Raw genomic sequence first — 19,935 nt, forward strand, 5'->3', positions numbered from 1 at the left:
TCAGGGCTAGGAAGACTGGCATTATTAGAGAAAGCGACACATTTATAATACTGTATCTAACTAATAACTCCTTAAAGGAACTGAAACAGGAAAATAGTTTTTTTGCTTTGCTACAAAGAAAAAATGACTGTATGGTTCAGGAAAGGGCTCACAGACTGAAATATATTCTGCATATCTACTTTTCACACTTATGAATATGGGATTAAATTAGCAAGGATAGTGCCAGGAGAACCACTCTGGGATTAGAACACCCTGCCAGAGTTCTCCTAACATCATCCTTCTTTGTTTAATATTTTCCTTAAGAGCATGGAGAGGAGATGTACTGAATATGTTTCAATCTGTCTCTTTTTTTCCTGAACATGCAGCGCCTTCTCAGTTGTGGAACCCCGATTTTAGAACTCTGTTCTCAGAGAGGTTCACTCAGTATCGTCCTCACTTTTTTTTAGCGCAATATGGAAAACATTTTATTTGTTGAAGCCTTTTATTCTGTTTTTGCTCTTATGCTGGATTTTAAGCTGCTTGCTGCAATCTGTACGCTGGAGCTTTTAAAATTTGTATTTTAATTGTTTTATTTTCGAATCTGCTTCATGAGCCTTGCTAAAGAGTGGCCAAGAATTTATTAAATCAGGACTTCCGGGAAGGGTGACTTAGCCTGTGCCTGCTTTTGAGACGGGCTCCTGCCTCAAAAGAAGCTTATTCAGATATATCAGTCAGTTTTTTCTTTTTTTTTTGACTGATTAAACTTCTCCCGGGTAGGGAGAAACGAAGAGATTAACCTCAAAGCCTATTTTTGTTGGGACGACCAGATCTCATTAATTTATGGGACGAGGTCCAGCCGACGAAGGTGGGACGGATTTTCAACAGCAAGCTCTATCTGTTAAAGCGAACGTTCATCTTATCTTCTAAGAGAGAACGCACTAACAGGCAAGCACCCTTCTTTCTATATTTTTCTTTTACTTGACTTAAATTGTTGCTGTTTAAAAGAGATTTGCCAGATTGATCGGTTTTTGACATCTCACTGGGGAGCCATAACTTCTCTCTGCTACGCACTAATTAATAGCTTATCTCTGTTTTTGTTGCAAAAAGCTGTCCTGGATTTGCATTCTAAAGATATACACAGAAGAGGGATTTCTATTCCAGATTTTTATTTTGAAAAATATTATACTGTTTTGAGACTACTTTCTTTTTGGTCTATTTTATTTTGACGAATCTGTTTCTTGACGATTGCCATTAATTGTTTCGATCCTGGGAACTGCATTTTGTTTACTTAACTATTGGAGAGATAAGGCTGTCTGCTCTGTTTATACTGTGATGTCACCAAGTTTGGAGTATTAACCCAATTGTTGCTGAAATAAGAAGTGGTTTTCCTATATTTTTCTTTTAAAATGGCAATTAAGAAAGTGGCTGAGAATCTGGAAATAACTATGTTTCAGAAAATAATGGATGAGATTGAGATAACGAAAATTGAATTGAGTAAAATGAAGCAGGAGATTAAAGATATAAGGGTCCCTGTGAGAGAGGTGACCCTGGAAGGGGTCCCTGTGAGAGAGGAGACCCCGGAGATTGGAACAGGGGTCCCTGTGAGAGAGGAGACCCTGGAGACTGGAATAGGGGTCCCTGTGAGAGAGGAGATCCCGGAGATTGGAACAAACGTGGAACAGGAACAAGATTTGGAGTCTATGGACTTTAGAAATAAAATCTATTGTTTGGAACTCAATGTTATCTTTGAAGAAATTAATGAAGATTCTAGAGATAAAGTTATCAATGGCATGGATAATCTTCTGGACTGGAATGATGTGATGGAGCCCAATATAGAGAAAATCTATGGAATTAACTGCAGCCATGTGACAATGGAAAAACTTTTAAGAGATGACCCAGTGTATTTTGAAAAAAAGAACAGAGATATGATTTTACAGCAGTATTTCAGCAACCTATTCAGAATGGATGGCAAGAAAATATTTGGGATAGAGGTAATTCCCATCAGACTCTTACTATATGACTATGGCTTTGACAGCAAGATTATTATGGAATACTGATAATGGAAGATTGGATATTGAAATTACTGGACTTAACAAGACTACTGAAGATGGAAGATGGAAAATGGAACTAATAGAGATAATAGAACAATGGCTACTGAAATTACTGAACCTAACAGATTCTGATGTGATGGATTAATTGAAATGTTTATTTTGACTATGGTTATGACAATAAGATTATCATAATTAGTAATGAGATGGATTAATCGATATGCTTATCTGGAAAAAAAAATTGATAGATATATTTCTTAAAGAATTGAAACCTCTCTTTGACTTTTTGTGGAAAGAATAAAGTAATGTTTATGAGATTTGATGATTAAGTAAGATAACTACTGGAGGAAAGTGATTTTATAATATGACTTAAGAGACAGGATTGTTATATATTATAGACTTATAACTGATTTGATCTTTGACAAATGGGAAGTCAATATTTTACTCTTTATTTTTTATTTTTGTTTTTTTTTTTTCTCTTTTTTTCTTTTTGTTTAATTATTTTTGATTTTGTTTTTTGTTTTTGAATGTTTTATGATTTTGTCTTGTATGTTTTATGAAAATCTGAATAAAAATTATTGAAAAAAAAAAAAAAGAATTTATTAAATCAAACAAACTCATGACAGGTGCAACTTCCGCTACTCACACCTTGGGCCATTCATGATTTCAGTGGTACCATTCATGGTAGCAGTTGAAACTTCACAGTGTATGCTTACAATATCCTTGTGCTCAAATTGTCTACATCCATAGCATTGTTTTTCTAGACACAACAGTAACTTACTGAATGCTATAATTTAAAAAGTTAGAAGGCATAATGGTATATGACCTATCATTTATCAGATAAAAATAGATATGCTTGACAACAACTATACCAATATAATAGGTATTGCTCATTTTCTCATTCTGTGTACAGGCTACTGATTTATGCTGAATATACCTAGCATTGGAGCATATCAAGTGATCAACCTACTTGGCAGGCATACTTTGCTTTACCTGGAAAATACGCCTCAAAATGTGGTCAAAATATATTTATTTTGGCTTGTTCATCACTAGTAAGTGAACCCTTGTCTATTTAATGTAAAACATGTGCACATTTCCTGCTGTTGAAGGGCATGTGACAAATGGGAGACTTTCTCATTATACCAAAGCAGTGAGCAAGTAGCAAGTGAAATGCACATTTCTGATGACCAACTATAAACCTATCAGTGTTGGTTTGTTCTGAAAAATGTGAAAAATACACATTTTCACATCATCACTGCCTCCACAGCATGAAAATGTGTTACATGGGACCAATCTAGCCCAATATTGCCCACTCTGACTAGCACAAATTCTGTGACAGAGTATATTTTCCATCTGCTAACCAGAAAGCTTTTTAGAGGTTAAACTTGGGACCTTATGTAGGCAAAATAGGCACCATATGACCTACTGTCAGCTTCAAGCAAATTGATATTCTCTGAAATATGCAAGCACATTGAGGTAGGTAATCCAAAGTGGGATATAAATGTGTATAAAGTATTCCAGCAAATGGTTCGCATAAATGAGAAAACAATGGAGTGATGGAACCAATATAGTGGTACAAAATACTTGTGTAGTATAAGTGGTAAAGAGTCATGGAAGCTGCAAATTGAAAGAGATGCATAATCAAACATGTTGAAGATGCCTGCTGTTTCAGCCTGCAGTGTATTGACTCTTGTCTTAGATCTATGAGTGAAAATGGTTCAGAGCAAATTAATAAACTGCTCAGTGACACTATTAATTAAAAACATTTTTTCCAAGTAGGCCTAACAGAAGACTTCCTACATTCTACCACTAACTGATTAACTGAGTGACTCAAGCCGTAAAATCACAATTGGGCCTGCTCTCTTTCTGCTGGCAGGCCAAGTTCAATATTTTTCCTGTGAGGCATGCCTGTACTATAAAAAGAATGTGATATTTGAGAGTGTCCCTGCTCTCTCAGTGTTGGCACTAAATCTTTTCCTAGGCCTCTTGCCATATTTCAAGAGTACAGTATGAATCACAGTCATGTGGCTCACCTCACTGCCAAATATTTTTTTCAGCAGCTACCAGTGCAAGTGTCTCTCAGGGCTCTGCCAACCGTAACGTCCTTTGGCCAAGATTGTGAAGCATATGTGTCAGTAGGAGGGGAAAGTGTCCCCCCCTCGCCACCCTTAATCCTCAACTAGGAAATAAGTAGGCAGTTTGTTATAAAATTGTAATCACAGAGCTGACTCAGTAGGTGGTGTATGAAAACAGAGGTTTTAGAAAGAGGGCAAGAAAGTGGGAGGTAAATAATGGGGCAAAGTAGAGAGGGAAAAGAAAGAATATGAATGGACTCTGCAGCCACACCTGATTAACTAAGGCATGGTGGAGGTGAACCTCAGGCTTAGCAGTCAGATGTGCCCCCCCCAGGCCTCTCTATCTGGCACTTGGGACTCTGCCCAGGCCACATACCCTCAAGCCACATCCCTTTCTGTGAAAAAGGTTCCCCACAACTAAGAAGTCCTTCTGCCTCCCTTCTGTGACAGGTGCTATCACATGATTTTCAGTTTACTGACAAATGAAATTTGGGTATACGACGCACCCTATTCTTGTAACTGCAATTTGTATGAAACTGATTTTAATTTTGTATTTTTTAATTGCTGTCATCTGCCCTGGAAACTTATGGTGAAGGGGGGGACACACACAGGTAAGATATTGAAATAGTAAGAATGATAATGCTAACAACAACTGCAACACAGGTGAGATCCCTGTGTTATTGGTTCATACACTGCCTCCTTAGAGGATAAGTAGAACATATTCTTGAACTTGATATTCCTGCCAATAGTGTAATATTCAAATCCATCCTTAATTAATCTAAAGAGAAAGTTGATGGGAAGCAGAAGCCTATAGCAATGTAAGGGGTGAAACCTCTATATTGTTCTAGAAAACTCCAAGCTTTGAGGACAGCAAAGGAGGAAGGGTGGAGATGGTTTAGAGAACACGAAAAATTCAGGTGTATAAGGAGTGTGCGTACAAGACAAGGCATGACAGTTGTAAGGAAGGATGTAATTGGACAGAGAGACTATAGCCACACTCACACTATACATTTATTCCACTATTATTCCACTTTATACAATCATTATTTTCCCCAAAGAATCATGGGAAGTGTAGTTTATGAAGAGTGCTGAGTTGTTAGAAGACCACTATTCCCCTCACAGACCTGCATTTCCAGAGTTCCCTGGGAAGAGGGATTGATTGTTAAACCACTTGGGGACTTGTAGCTCTGTGAGGGGAATAACGGTCTCCTAACAACTCTCAGCACCCTACACAAACTACCTTTCCCAGGATTCTTTAGGAGAAGCCATGACTGTTAAATTAAGTGGAATAAATGTATGGTGTGAATGCGACCATAACTTTTGCCCTGTAAGGTGTGATCTGTAGATCTCTCAGTTTTTAGTGTTTTTTGTTTAATCATATCACAATGAACATTTCTCAGCAGTAACAAAGGGACCTCAATCTACAGCAGAAGAAAGATGAGAAGATGGTGTTAGGTATTGCAGTATAAACAAGTGTGTGTAAGTGTAGAGAAAGTCAGTTTGGAGATCACACTGCTGCTACAACAGGAAGAAAGAGACAACTGTAAAACTATTTTTAACAGTGGTGGGTGGTGCCCACTACACTTGGTGGGGCTGCTATGAGGAGTGGCCAATGAGGTCACAGCTAACTGCTATTTCTCCCCCTCCCCCTCCCTTGCAGACATACTGTTGACACTTAGCATTGCAGTGTTACAAACAGCACCTCTCTAAACTATAAAGTGCCTTACTTTGGTTCAGAAGAGATCCCTGCTGTCACAATAGCTTCTCAGATGGGAGAAAAGGTGTGTGGCCTCCACCTGTTCTGGTTCTTTCCCTATCTTTCTCCTTTGCAAAGAAACAGTGGACACTTAAAAATTGCAGTTTTAATAATACTGAGCACCTAACGGAACTTTAGTTCTATGCTTGCTATCATGAGTGTGCTCACAATTAAGTCGTATCTCCTCAGTAGTGACCAGAAACCTAGATCTCTGCTCATTCAGTAATAGTCTCCTAATCCTATTTAAACACACACACACACAAAGCGAGTGAGTTGCTGAAATTCTCATTTAGAAGGCACTACAAAAGGCTTTAGTCCTATGCTTGCTCTCATGAGTAAGCCCCACAGAACACAGTGGAAGTTTACTTACTTTTGAATAAGATGAAGAGGATTGTGTTAGTAACTAGCAGTGCTTTGAAAGTTTAATTTAAAAAGGAACAAAATAGTTCAGTTTAAGTTCATCCAAATGCACTTTTAATTCATAATATTTTCTGCCTGCCACACACAAGGCACGAGAGTGCTGCTCTCCCCCAGTACCAACCCAAACCATGCAAAGAACTCAAGCGAAGAGTGAAAAGAAAAGACACATTTGGGCAACTTGATAATTAAAAAAAAATTAAAACATATTTAAAATGAGCATCTGTAATTGTATAAATGTAATGGCATTAGAGTGTTGGACTAGGACCTGGAGGACCTGGCTTCAATTCTACAACCACTTAAGTGAACATGGTGGGGCTTACTTATAAGTAAAATGAATAGGATTATGTTAGTTTCTACAGCAAAATCACACCTCCTCCTCGGTAAAGTTAAAGCATTATATATGTGAGACTGTCACAACAAATATTACATTCAGGAATATTACATTTTATTTAAGCTATGTCTGGTTTATTCAGGGCCGGTTCTAACAGGCGGCCAGGTTGGGCGCTGGCCCGAGGGCCCCTGGAGGCTGGAGCTACAGGGGGGGCCCCTGCACCCCCCCACAATCCATGCCCCCCACTTACCTGTCTGCTGTCTTTTACCATTGTCCTTAAAGAAGATGGCGGCTGCGGTTTCCCTAAGGTACTGAAGCCCCTGCCGCCATCTTAGTTGATGGCAGAGATGCACGTGCATAGCACGCACGTGTGCCATCAACAAAGATGGCAACGGAGGCATCATCCCCTTAGGGAAACCGCAGCCGCCATCTTCGTTAAGGGCAATGGTAAAAGACAGCAGACAGGTAAGTGGGGGGCGCGGATCGCGGGGGGGCGTGAGGGGGTTGCTGAAGACAGCCGTGCGTCCATGCATGTGTGCATGCACGTGCACCCATGCACAACAGGGCTCAGGGCAAGCTGATGCCCAAGGGCCCCCGCATGTCTGGAGCCGGCCCTGGGTTTATTCCCTGGTATGCAGAATGAACCTCCCTGACCTAGAGCCGTATATTCAAGTATGATGGATAATAATCACTGGCTAAAGATTTCCAATGTTTCTTTTTAAAAAATAAAACCAATCCTGTAAACTGTAAGCTCCTATTGTTCAGAGGAAAAGATATGGCAGGTGGGAAACAGAAGAAGCCAAAATGTTTTTTAAAAAGGAGTCTTTCATATCATATGACCAGTTCTAAATACTGTAGCAGGAAGTTCCGCAAGTTGCCCCAGGATTCCACTGGTGCAGGGACTCAAACATTCACACAAGGTATCTCTAAGTTTCTTGGTTTTTATAAAAGCAGGGATTTTCTCAACTCAGAATTCCTTCTCCTTTTGAACAACCATATCTACACAGATTCTATATCTTTACTCAAAGTGAAATCAGGGCTGGAAGCGTGCAAGAACTTCACATGTGCCCTAGGATGGATTCACATGGATTGCCAGGATGTCTGTGTTTTCAACTATTCTCCTGTTATCTTCCATGCCCCCACACCACATTATGAAAGACAGTGCTGGGCTCAGAAAGAAAATAAACATCTGGCCCTCTTGAAAGTACTGCTAAGTTTTTTGTTTTAATTAAAATAATTATAAGCTAATAGGAGTTAATTATCTTGCATAAGCCCATAACAAATATTCAGATACTTTAAATAAATAAAAATAAATTTTAATGGTCCAGTCCACTCTAGTCCTGGGGCAGTTTGCCACTACAAATCTCCTCTACCTCCCACCCTGACAATAAAAAAGATGAAGTACAGGTCCAGCCCATGAAGAAACCAGATTTTCTCCCCTCCCACCCACTTATGATGCCAGCCAAATAGTTTGTAGAGGCAATTTGCCACAAAGAATGTCCTCTTCCCTCCATCCTGATAAAAAAAAGTCCCAGTCAGGCCCATGAAGAAATCAAACTCTCCCCCACCCCAGGATGCCAGCCAAACATTTTTTTAGAGGCAGTTTGCCACCAAGAATCTCCTTTCCCCCCCACACTGACAATCAAAAGGTCCAGCCCAGCCCATGGAGAAACCAGATTCTCACCACCAGCACCACCACTTATGATGCCTGCCAAACATTTTTACAAGCAGTTTGCCATCATGAATCTCCTTTTTCCTCTCTCTCCCTACAATAAATAGGGCTCAGTCTGGCCTATGAAGCAGATTACACACACGCATATTTTACACACACACACACACACACACCTTATGATGCTAGGCAAACATTTTGGGGGACAGCTTGCCACAAAGAATCTCCCCTTCCCTCCAACCTGACAATAAAAAAGGTCCAGTCCGGCCCATGAAGATACAAATGCATGAATCTGATTGGCTCAGATTGAAATGCATGCCTCTGAGCATAGGGGAGGCTTTTCATAGTCCTGCTCTAATGCTATGGAACTTCCAATGCATTTCTATGGGAGTCCTGATTGCTTAGAATTATTCTATGGGAAATGAAATCAAAATGAAGGTGCTGAGAGACCCCTGTCATCCCTAAGCCATTCCTACTTGAATTTATTATTATTATTACCCCTGGAGACAGGTGTGGGAACATAGCAATGATTGTGATTAGCTGTGCTATCCAAAGATGATTGGCCAGAAAAAAAGATAAACAGAAAGAAGTCCAGGGTATCTCTAAATGTGGGATAATACATTGGATATGAATGTAAGGAACAGGGAAAGATCTCTGGGCTATAGGTAATGTATTTAATATGAATGTAAGCAACAGAGAAGGAACTGGGTTATAGTTTTGGGGCTTTAGGATGGGCAGTGCCCCACTTGCCCTTAGTAAGGGGCCTTCACAGATTTTTAATTCATCATATCCACACTTAGGCCACATCCGCAGCAGACTTTTATTCCACTTTAAACAGTCATGGCTTTCCTCAAAGAATCCTGGGAATTGTAGTTTGTGAAGGGTGATGAGTGTTATTAGGAAACTCCTATTCCCCTGACAGAGCTCCAATGGCCAGCGTGGTTTAACAGTCAGCACCTCTTCCCAAAAATTCTGGGAACTGGAACTCTGTAAGGGGAATATGTCTCCTAACAACTCTCAGCACCCTTCACAAACTACACTTCCCAGGATTCTTTGGGGTAAGTCATACTGTTTAAAGTGGAATAAATATCTGCTGTGATGTGGCCTTGGTGAACAATAAACCACCTCTAGAAAGAATGTTACAATCAATGCACAACTCATTCTAAATGAAGGAAGTGGATAAGTTGCTGTAAATGATTATCCAGCTCACTTTGCAGACTGACAAAAAGATTTGGCTACTTCCTGCAAATTACCTTCCCCGGTCCTTGTGAAAAGCTAGGAATATGGAAATGTAATACCTTTACTAACCCCTTCCGGTCATGGTTGCATTCCAGGAAGAGAGAAAGGAGATGGCTGTGCTTTCTCTTGGCTTAACCTCTTAATGTGGTCTCAAATGCCATGAAGATGGGTGTGGCACAAATACAGTGATAAAGCTGGTGTTTCTGATCAAACTAGAAATTGGACAAATTATTTTATTTCTATACATTTGTATGCTCTTTTTTTTACAACCGTCTATCCATCTGCAAGGAAATAAGCCATTACAAAGAAGACTGCTGAATTAGAAAAGGGGATTTACAAGTTGAAAGACTTGTATTTAAGATCCAGATGTATACTGAGGTAAGCCACAGGTATCAGTTCTAAACATTCTCATTTTTTACTAGCACCTTGATCCTAAACAAATTCACCGCAATCTGGCTAGTTCTGTAAGCACATGTAGAGGATTTCCATACACAAATGAGCCCTGTAGCAACTGCAAAAAGTTGTTGTTGTGTATCTATGAAAAATCCTCATTTAGCAAGCTGGAGTGAAAGTAGGGATTCATTGCCTAACAGATTGTTCTTGCTCTCAGCCTTTGATATTATACGTGATCCACCTTGGAAACACCTATTTAAGGGCAGTATATAAATTTATTAAACAAACAAGGAAAACTAAACTAAAGCAAGGAAGAGGACAAAAGCACCTAGACTTTGTGTGAGGAGAAAAAATGTCTGTGTATCATTTCTGCTGCTTTCACAGTTTCCTGGATCAGGACCACTGCAGATGTAGGAAGTAGTTCATACAATCAGCTTTGTCTCCATAATGAATGTAAATAAGAACATAAGAAGAGCCTGCTGGATCAGGCCAGTGGCCCATCTAGTCCAGCATCCTGTTCTCACAGTGGCCAGCCAGGTGCCTGGGGGAAGCCCACAAGCAAGTGGTATGAGCGAGTTTGGTATGTGGCATTGATGGAAAAGCTAACTCATAAAAAAAGCAACTGTGTGATCCTAGTAGGCAGGATGCATTCCATATTAAGTGGTTTTTGTTTATAAGTCATGTGGCCATAAAAGAGCATGACTGATTACCACCGTCAACCCATGAAGGACCGATGTGTTTGGGTTGCCTGTGGCATGCTTTAGGATTATTGCAATATTTTTAATTTATTTGACAACGCATAGCAGCTGTTATTACCGAAACTAATACTAAATGGCTCCTTAAAACACCATGTGTATTGTTTTTCATGGACTTCATTAGTGATGATAAAGTATTAATGGGTACAGAACTTAGGTAGCTATTCATGTTTGTCGGATTTAACAGGGTAATTAAATTTCCTTTTTTAGTTTCCCCCCAAAATTATTTCATTCTATTTTATTTACTTTAAATCAATTTTATACTGAATGTGATTCATTATTGTTTTCTTTTGTGGATTTTTAATTACAATGAGAGACTTACATACTGTAAAATTGCAATAAGATTTATAAAAAAAAGTCTCCATGTAAGGTTTCACACACGTTTAAAGACAGAATGCCTCTGTGAACTATGTTCTTCAAGAATGCAGCTGTGGATTCTAGAGGGCAATTTCTTGGATTGTGACAGCTGAAAAATGAGCCACCATGATTGAGAAAATCACAGCCGAGACGCATCAACTGCATCCATAGAGGATGTATTTATAGTAGTACATTTTTTTGGATTTTTTGGCATACTGCCACATGTCCTCATCATTATTCAGCTACTATTCCATAATGAAGTATTAACCACCCCCACCACCCCCGCTTTTTTCTTCTACTGAAAAAAGACTGACTTTTGTGAAAGACCCAGAATGGATCCTCAATATTTTCATTTGTGTGACATGTGTATAAGTATTGTCTTGGTTTTTATGTGGAGGGGGTGGGGATTGATGGACGTGGTTTTAGAGACATCTGTTTCATGCCACTTCCCTCTGACTGGTGGGAGCTGTCACTTTGCAAGCTAAGTTCACAGAAGAGATATGACAGGTAACAATGTGAGTTCTGGGACAATCCATAGTGACAGATACACATAGTTCCTCTCATATAACCTCTTCTAACCTCCTATACTACCACAAGATTATAATTCCAGAACACAGAGCATTATATTAAAAAAAATGAAAGGGCTATCCCTGTGTGCATGCTCTTAACTCTAACATTTACTGACTAGAGGATCATGAGGATATGTAAGGGGTGTGACTACAGCCACAGAACTTTTCTCAATTTGGGCACAACCCACCAACTTGCTCTCTAATAACAGTGACATGTGACAAAGCTGCAGGTAATCAGCTACTAACTGACTCATAAAAACGTCAGATCGAACAGCAACTATACCACTATAAATATAAGTGCAGAAAAGCTCAGAGTTACTGGGTCATGCAAGATATTGTCTGAGAAAATCTCTGGGACACTCAGAGAAAATGCCATGATGAACCATCCCTAAGTTCCACTGAACTTCAAAGATAGAAAATGCAACATCATTAATTTGGAGAGAGTAAAATCCGTGGTGGTGGTGGTGGTACAGGGGAATCCAGAACAAGTTATCATTGTGTTAGTTTGGGCCTTTTCAAGGTGAGTGGTTCTTAATTGTCTTAAACTGAGAGAAGAATTATGTAGAAACTAATGGATACTTTAATATATAGTTATATTGTCTTAGAAGAGGTCAAAATAGTTAAAGTACTCCTGTGGGTCCCTTCAGTCCCTGTGTCCTGATTTTGTAAGCTTTATATTTAATTACAAAGATGCTCAATATATGGATAGTAACATTTTTCAGAACACACTGCTGGTCAACTTTTGCTGCAAGTACTCATACTCATCTTACATAATAATTTCAAAGGATGAAAGCACTGCTGTTAGGGCCCAGTGATAGGACAACAAGCCACTCACACCCTATTTAGCTTCTAGCCAGGAAATATACAGCTCGCATGATGATAAAAAATAATAAAATACTATGGATTTCAATCAGTGAAACACAAACCTATACACATCTACTCAGAAGTACGGGCCATTGAACCAATGGACTTTACTCCTACATACATGGGCATAGGATTGTAACAAGTCCTGTATATTTGGTCAACATTAAAAGCACCTAACAAAAATGCCTTATGTCTGAAAATACAGAGGTTGACAAGAACCAGTCATCACAGAAGGACAACAAAAACAGGTGCCAGAACTTGGTTTTGATTAAGCTAAACTGAACAATCCAAAGTAATAATTATATTAACTTAGCTCCAAGTCAGGGAATCTATTGTACAAATGTATATTGAATCTTACAGACTGCCAAGGCAAATTAAGATATCCTATATGCAATAAATTACAGAGCAAAATATAAATTCTATCTTAATCTGGAGTAGTTTCTAAGGATATCTTCCAAAAGTCTGACTCTGGTACATTATAAAGAGATTGATATAAAATACAGAATAAACTTAGATTTTTCTCTAGCTATAAATACAAAAGTATTGATCTGCCAGAATCTAGTGATTTTTTCCATCTAGAAGGTATGGCCTGAAATATCTCATAAGGCCTTTTTAGAGCAAACAGAATCCTAAATCTTGCAAATACACTTATTGAATACAACCATTCTGAATAAATGAATACCATACAGTAAAGCAGGAATTCTGAATAATCTGTAATCAGTATAGAATCCATGGAATAAATTTTGTCTATTATCCTCCTTAACAGGTAAGGTTCTACATTTACCAAACTATCCACAGATGAATCATAAAATTAGGTAACAGATTTTCACACTTCATATTCCACTTGTCAAGCCCTGTTTGATCAAGCATACATTTTTTAGGAAATCTATTTGCCGACATCCGACAAAGCTTTATCCAATATACAAGCCTAATCTTATATATCCCTGCCATAATGGAAGGGGGGCCTGCTACGGCACTCAACATAGCAGCTGGAGCTTCTCACAGGAGATTCAAGAGCGCTTTAAGAAAGTGAATTTTCGACAACTGCCAAATCATCCAGTTTTTTCTCAGCTTCACAATTCAGTGCCATAGATTCTTTCCTTCCCAACCTTCCCAACAAAAGATTTTAATTTCTGGGAAACCCAAATTCCCACCCTTACCCCGTAAAAGCAAAATGGCCTGCAAACTTTTGGATTGTGTTATTTTAAGGGCAGCTAAGTGTTTATTCCAGAGAAAGCATTCCTGAAAGAAAATCTGTTTTTTAAAGCTTGCAACTTGTTCAATCTAATGGAAATGGAAATGGACTGCCTTCAAGTCGATCCCGACTTATGGCGACCCTGTGAATAGGGTTTTCATGGTAAGCGGTATTCAGAGGTTGTTTACCATTGCCTTCCTTTGAGGCTGAGAGGCAGTGACTGGCCCAAGGTCACCCAGTGAGCTTCATGGCTGTGTGGGGATTCGAACTCTGGTCTCCCAGGTCATAGTCCAACACCTTAACCACTACACCACACTGGCTCTCCCATCCATTAACTATTTGCATCAATAGGATCTCTTACAGAACTATCTTAGGGTTGTTTTATTTTGTACAAATAGTTCTAAATTCTTTACACTGGCAACTTAAGCTTACTTGAGTAACCAACAAGAAGGTCCATATCATCTGCATACATTAATTCTGGGATCTTATCATGAGAATAAATGGCAAGAAAAACTTAGGGTGGCTCAGTTGAGCTGCAATTTTACTATCTTAAAAGCTGGTCCAGAGGAGATTAATAAGCATACCTGACAGACACCATGGGTAGCTAGAATTTTAGCAGACAACTGACTGCTAATTCCAACCCTCGCACACAGTTCTGCATCTGGGTACAAACTTTAAATAAAAAAGGAGAAGTTGTTACTGATATTGGTACATAATTACTCTTCTCCATCCCGCCCCCATCGCCCAGTTGCTCCATGTACCCTGTATGAAAAGCCCCACATGCTGTCTCTTAAGAGCAATGGAGAACCTCAGGACCAGCATCCCAAGACCGTCCTCCACACCTTTCTCTCTGGCCCCAGGCCCCACTCCCTTCCCCGCCACACCCCCTACTAATCCTGCTTCACACCTTCCTTAAGAGTCTTCGCCTGGCTGGAATGTGTCTGAACATACCCCTTACTTGCCTGGATGGAGGCTAGATCCACTTTTGCCTCTGGCCCCACCTACCACTGGCATATGGCCGCAGTAGGTTGCCCAGAAGGAAATGTGGCCTTGGACCTACTTCTGGGTTACAAAGTGACAGAAAGTAAAACACTGGTCAAAGATACTCTTCACATTCCAAAAAAACCCAGCCCCCTCTTTTTTGATAACCAGATTGTTTTGTTTAGCCCATATCTGCTCGTCACAGAATCTGCCTTGCCCATATCCAGTTATCACAGAAAAGGAAGGTGGTTTTCAGTGACAGCAGAAGAACAGAACCACCAACAGTCAAAACCAATTCAGCACCACAATTAAATTGGCCCAAAGGCTTTTTAAAAACGGTTGAGGTGTTGTTGTTACTAATTTCATACTACTCTTCTTCTCAGTTGAGAACAAAAGGTGGTTAAGAGATCTGAAGGCATGGGAAAAAACCCAGAAAAATTCAGGGGAAAAACAGGGAGGGGAGGTGTGTTGTTCCAATTTTTTAAATGTTTCCCCCCCCCAAGCCTTCATATATCTAAGGGTGGTGCATAGCATAAAGTACGGTCAATTCAATTCAGTTACAACTAGTAAGAAAATCCCTACATTCAACATAACCTAACTGAAAGGTGTATAACATACTTCAATGGGTCCCCAAGGCATTAATCTCCTCAAAGCCTGGGTAAATAAGTATCTATTTAGCTGATGCCTAAACGTCATAAGCCTATAAACAACGGGCAGAACTATGATGGTGGGGGGACACACAATAAAAAAGGTCTCGGTTGCTGAATCAGTGCCCAAGAAAGAGGTAGTCCTTATTAGAAGATGTGGTCTTTACAACAAGGGACTGAAATGAGCCTATAACACATTCCTAGGTAGAAAAAAATGGCCTTTAGGATTGTTGCAGGTCAGCAAAAATCCTTTCTGAACTACATTCAAACTTAACAGATTTGCAACTCCCAAGCCAATTGGCAGCTGCTTGTTTGCAGTGTGTTTTAAAGTGCAGTCCTCTTGCAACATCTGCTTGCCCAAATGGTCAAATCCTCCAAAAGGTATTTCATTTGCAGCTGGGACATGAAATATATAAATTCTTGACCAACCTGTATACGAAAGGTGATTTATTCTATTGTCATATATTGTTTATATAAACAGAAGTCAGCAATTTCCCATTGTAAAGAATCAGCAACCAGTTTTATCCTTTTCACCTGTTTTAATAAAGCGGTTGAATCATTTTGCACACATGGCCTTTACCTAAACTTAACAAAAAGATTGCATGACCAGCTTTCACTCCTCTCACTCTCACCAGCTCTTTTGGTTTACCAAAGTAACTATTCAAGTGTACAAAAATGTATGCATGCTTTTACTTTTTAAAACATTTAATTAATTCAAGATCATTTTCTGGCTGGTATATAAATGCTCAACTGAGGAGAGAACCAAAGTGCTACTATGCTATGATGACTGTTTGTAGATTTTTTAAAATACAAAGGTCACAATGCTGCCAAAATGAAGCATACTTAAGTCCCACTGATTTCAGCAGAAGGGTTTAGCATGTTCTTAACCATGGTGGATAGAAATCATTTTTAAATTGAATTGCATTTATTTAAAATGGATTTTCTTTTTGAAAAGCAAGCCTTTTTTAATGTTTTGAATTTCAATTATATTGTCACTTTAAAAATAGCCTCTTTAAAATGCAATTTGAATACAACAAGCTGCATCCAGCTAAGTCATATTGGACTTGACTAAAGTCCACTGATTTTACTGACCTACCCTGAGCATGAGGTGGCTGGATACAACCCAAAGTCTATAAATACTTGATCAAGCCATGGTTACTCTAAGGCACAACTTATAGAATCATAGAAGGGGCCAGCGCTTACTCAATGCAAGATCTACAATAAAGGCCACAAGTACAGAATCACAGGCAGATGTCCCTCCAGTGTCTCCTTAAATACCTGGTGAAGGACAACCTACCAGCCCCAAGGGAGGAGGTGAGGGAAATTAACAAGCACAGGCCTCCAGAAAGGAGAGGGAGAAGAAAAACAACAAGAACACAGATCCTCCCAAGAGAGGATGGAAAACACAGCCACACACCCAAAACAACATTCAGATCCCCAGAGAGGAGGAAAAAAACAAACAAAAACAACAATCCCTAAAAAGCTAGAGAGGCAAAACAAAGAGAAACACACACATACTGCTTCTTCCCTTCCCTTCTCTTCCTGGTTGGGTCCCCCCTTCCCACCTCACTTGCCATTGTCTTTCTTCCAAAATACTTCCCCTCCTTTTCTTGTGGTCACTCTGCTTTCTGCTCAGGGCACAGCTCTCAATGTGGAAAACTAGAAAATTGTAAGGGGAAGTGGGAATGTGCAGCACTCCTCCCACTTCCTCTCTGAACTCTCTGTAATTTCCCAGACAGAAACCTCCCCCTTCTCACTTCCAAAGGGGGAGGGGGAGGAGTGTCATTGTGCTCATGAGCATCACACATTGGGGAAATCCAAGTTAAAGCCTGTAAAAAGACAACTGTGGGGGAAATATGTAACTCAAGCAATTGTTGAAATCAAGCATTATAAATATATCAAGTCATGAGTGTATTTATTCATAGAATCATAGAATAGTAGAGTTGGAAAGGGCCTATAAGGCCATCAAGTCCAACCTCCTGCACAATGCAGGAATCCAAATCAAAGTATTCCCAACAGATGGCTGTCCAGCTTGGTTTATTGTTTAAAGGGAGAGCAATCTTAGTGGGCGGGGGCTATGAATGATCGGAGCAGCTGAGCCACAACCATGTCCAAAGCCCTGGCATCTCTTGCCAGACAGGGCAGAACACATCAGCTTCAGACTGGTGCAGCAAAGGGGTGCAGATCAAGCCCTTCTCCGGGACCCAGACCAGCTTAGGATCCAGCGGGTCCGTGGCTGGCCCAGCTTCACCCTTATAATGCACTGATTCAGGGCTTTGTACTGACTGCCATCAACAGTGGAGAGGGGTGTTCATTGAAGCTTAACCACTCCCTACCATGAAGACTGCAGAGTGTGTGTAGGACTGCAGTGTAACAACTTTTACTTTTCATGACACAGAAGGAAGGAACACAGTTCTATTCAGTATCTATTAGTCCTTGCTCCTGGAAACATTCTGGGCTCTTAGGGCAAGGATCTGCTTGCATTGATGAGAGAGGCTTGAGCTAGTCCAGTTGAAGGTATGGAGTTTTTTTTCTTTGAAGAGTTAAACACATCTCCACCCCAACTGATATATTAAAAATATTTTTTGAACTTCTCCTCAAAAGCATGTGCATGGGATGGGAGCGACTTGCAGTCTGAACAGGGTGGGAACCCTAAGTAAGCTCATGGAACTAGTTCCAAGATTTTCTTGATCCTGGCATCACGCTTCTTGTTAGTTATTTGCATACGGCTATTGCATATGCGCAGAGAATGCCAAACCGAAACTAATTAATTTCACAATTTGCCCCCCTTGCCTGTAAACAAATATAATTCTGGAGTACCAAAGGCATGTTGGCTGAATGAGCAACTGTTACAGACTATGATCATAGTGTAAAGGATCTCTTTGTCTATACATCCAACATGTTTTTTATTGTCTGATCCACAGGTTAGCAGGCACATTTGTTCTAGAAATGTATGAATTACAAAAGGGAAAATGGAAATGAACAGCCTTCAAGTTGATCCTGACTTATGACGACCCTATGAACAGGATTGTCACGGTAAGCGGTATTCAGAGGTGGTTTTACCATTGCCTTCCTCTGAGGCTGAGAGGCAGTGACTGGCCGAAGGTCACCCAGTGAGCTTCATGGCTGTGTGGGGATTTGAACCCTTGTCTCCCAGGTCGTAATCCAACACTCTAACCACTATCACTTCTAGCACCAACACCCTTGGTAGGTTAAATCATTATTTAAATCACTGGTTTATATTGCCTTGATTTAAATCAATTCACCTTGTTCTTAACTCTCTTCTAATAAAATAAATAAATGGGACTTAAAAGGGTTTACCTTTGGCTGTATAAGTATATTTCATTTGTTTTTTGTTATGTTGTTGTTTTTTAAACTCAGTTGGTTCAATGGGATTGCTTTGTTTTTGATGCTGGATCAACTACACATTCCATTGCAGACACTGGCAGAGCAGCTAGAAGCAAATGAGTAGGGGTTTCCTCTCTTATTGTAGCTGCTGGCTGCTTGAGCATTAACAGAGGAAGTGGAGCCAAGCCAGTTGGCAGGAACAGTAGAAATAGCACTGCATGATTCTAATACAAGCAACTAAAAGGCCAGGCACACACAATCTCTCCCTCACTCTCTCTTGCTCATTGACGAAAGTTGCTCTTGGCACACAGCAACACACACCGCTTTTCCATGCTTATTTCCTTCTGGTCAGAGCAGATAGATTTACTTGCACAGGAATACAAGGCAGTGCAGTATAATCTCTAGGGTCAGGGACACAGCAAGGTGGTAAAGGAAGGACAAACCTGATAATTCGTTGTCAGTCAAGCCTTTGCTTTTAAGATGAAATTCCCTATAAAGGGTGGGTGGAAGCTATCGCCAGCAGTAGTCCCTCTGGCAGTAGTTGGCACACACCCTCGAACAGGATATTTGGGGGGGTGGCATGGAGGGTGCAAAGCTAGGCGGACCCAAGGATCCACTGGATCCTCAGCCACTCCAGCTACTTGCCAGTTGTGGAAATGAGTCCAACTTGGGCCACTCTGCTGTGCTGTGCTAGTTTGGAGCTGACACAGCAAGAAACCAGAATTCTTTTCCTCCCCCACTGCTGCTGTGACAGGCATAAGCAACGGGGATCTGGATAAGACAGGGGCCTGGGTTGCTCTAGAAGTCTACCAAAGGCACATGGTACAGTCCCCAGAGCCATACCACTGCAGAATGTACAGGAACGGGGAGGAACATCATACTTGTCTCCATAATGTTAAGAGAGTTCCTTTAAAAGCTACTTAATTTTTAAAAAGGCATCTAAGATTGAACATTTTTTTTAAAGGATGAACTCTTCTGACAGCAAAAATTTGCCAATAGTCTTTCCTGCACCTGTCAAATTGATGTCTCAACTATGCGGCTGTTGCAGAACGATTCATATCTGAACCACATAATCTGAAATACTAATAGATATGATTTTAAGTTTTTCACTGTTAAACTTAAAAATGTGTGTGTGTGTGTGTGTGTGTGTGTGTGAGTGAGTGAGAGAGAGAGAGAGAGAGAGAGAGATGTCCCTTTCGTTATGTTTGAGGTCAATATGGAGTGCTGCTCTGCTTTTGTTTGCTTTTTCTTTTGTTTTCTTTTTTCCCACTCAAGCAATATAGAAGTTCTGATACTCCTCCCTGGGAAA

At 40.1% G+C, this 19,935-nt stretch overlaps 1 protein-coding gene and 1 long non-coding RNA gene across 6 annotated transcripts in view; one reads left to right on the plus strand and one right to left on the minus strand.

The window, feature by feature from the left end:
- HMGA2 (high mobility group AT-hook 2) overlaps positions 1-19,935 on the minus strand; it is a 227,434-nt gene that overhangs the window by 115,968 nt on the left and 91,531 nt on the right. The window lies entirely within an intron of this gene.
- The window catches only part of LOC133390702 (uncharacterized), a 71,576-nt gene continuing 69,165 nt past the window's right edge, over positions 17,525-19,935 (plus strand). The window contains exons 1-2 of the long non-coding RNA XR_009764457.1: positions 17,525-17,795; positions 18,203-18,314. This is a non-coding gene — a long non-coding RNA (uncharacterized LOC133390702). The remainder of the gene's footprint in view (positions 17,796-18,202; positions 18,315-19,935) is intronic.

This window comes from Rhineura floridana, chromosome 8 (assembly GCF_030035675.1).
Source record: "Rhineura floridana isolate rRhiFlo1 chromosome 8, rRhiFlo1.hap2, whole genome shotgun sequence".
Lineage (NCBI taxonomy): Eukaryota > Metazoa > Chordata > Lepidosauria > Squamata > Rhineuridae > Rhineura > Rhineura floridana.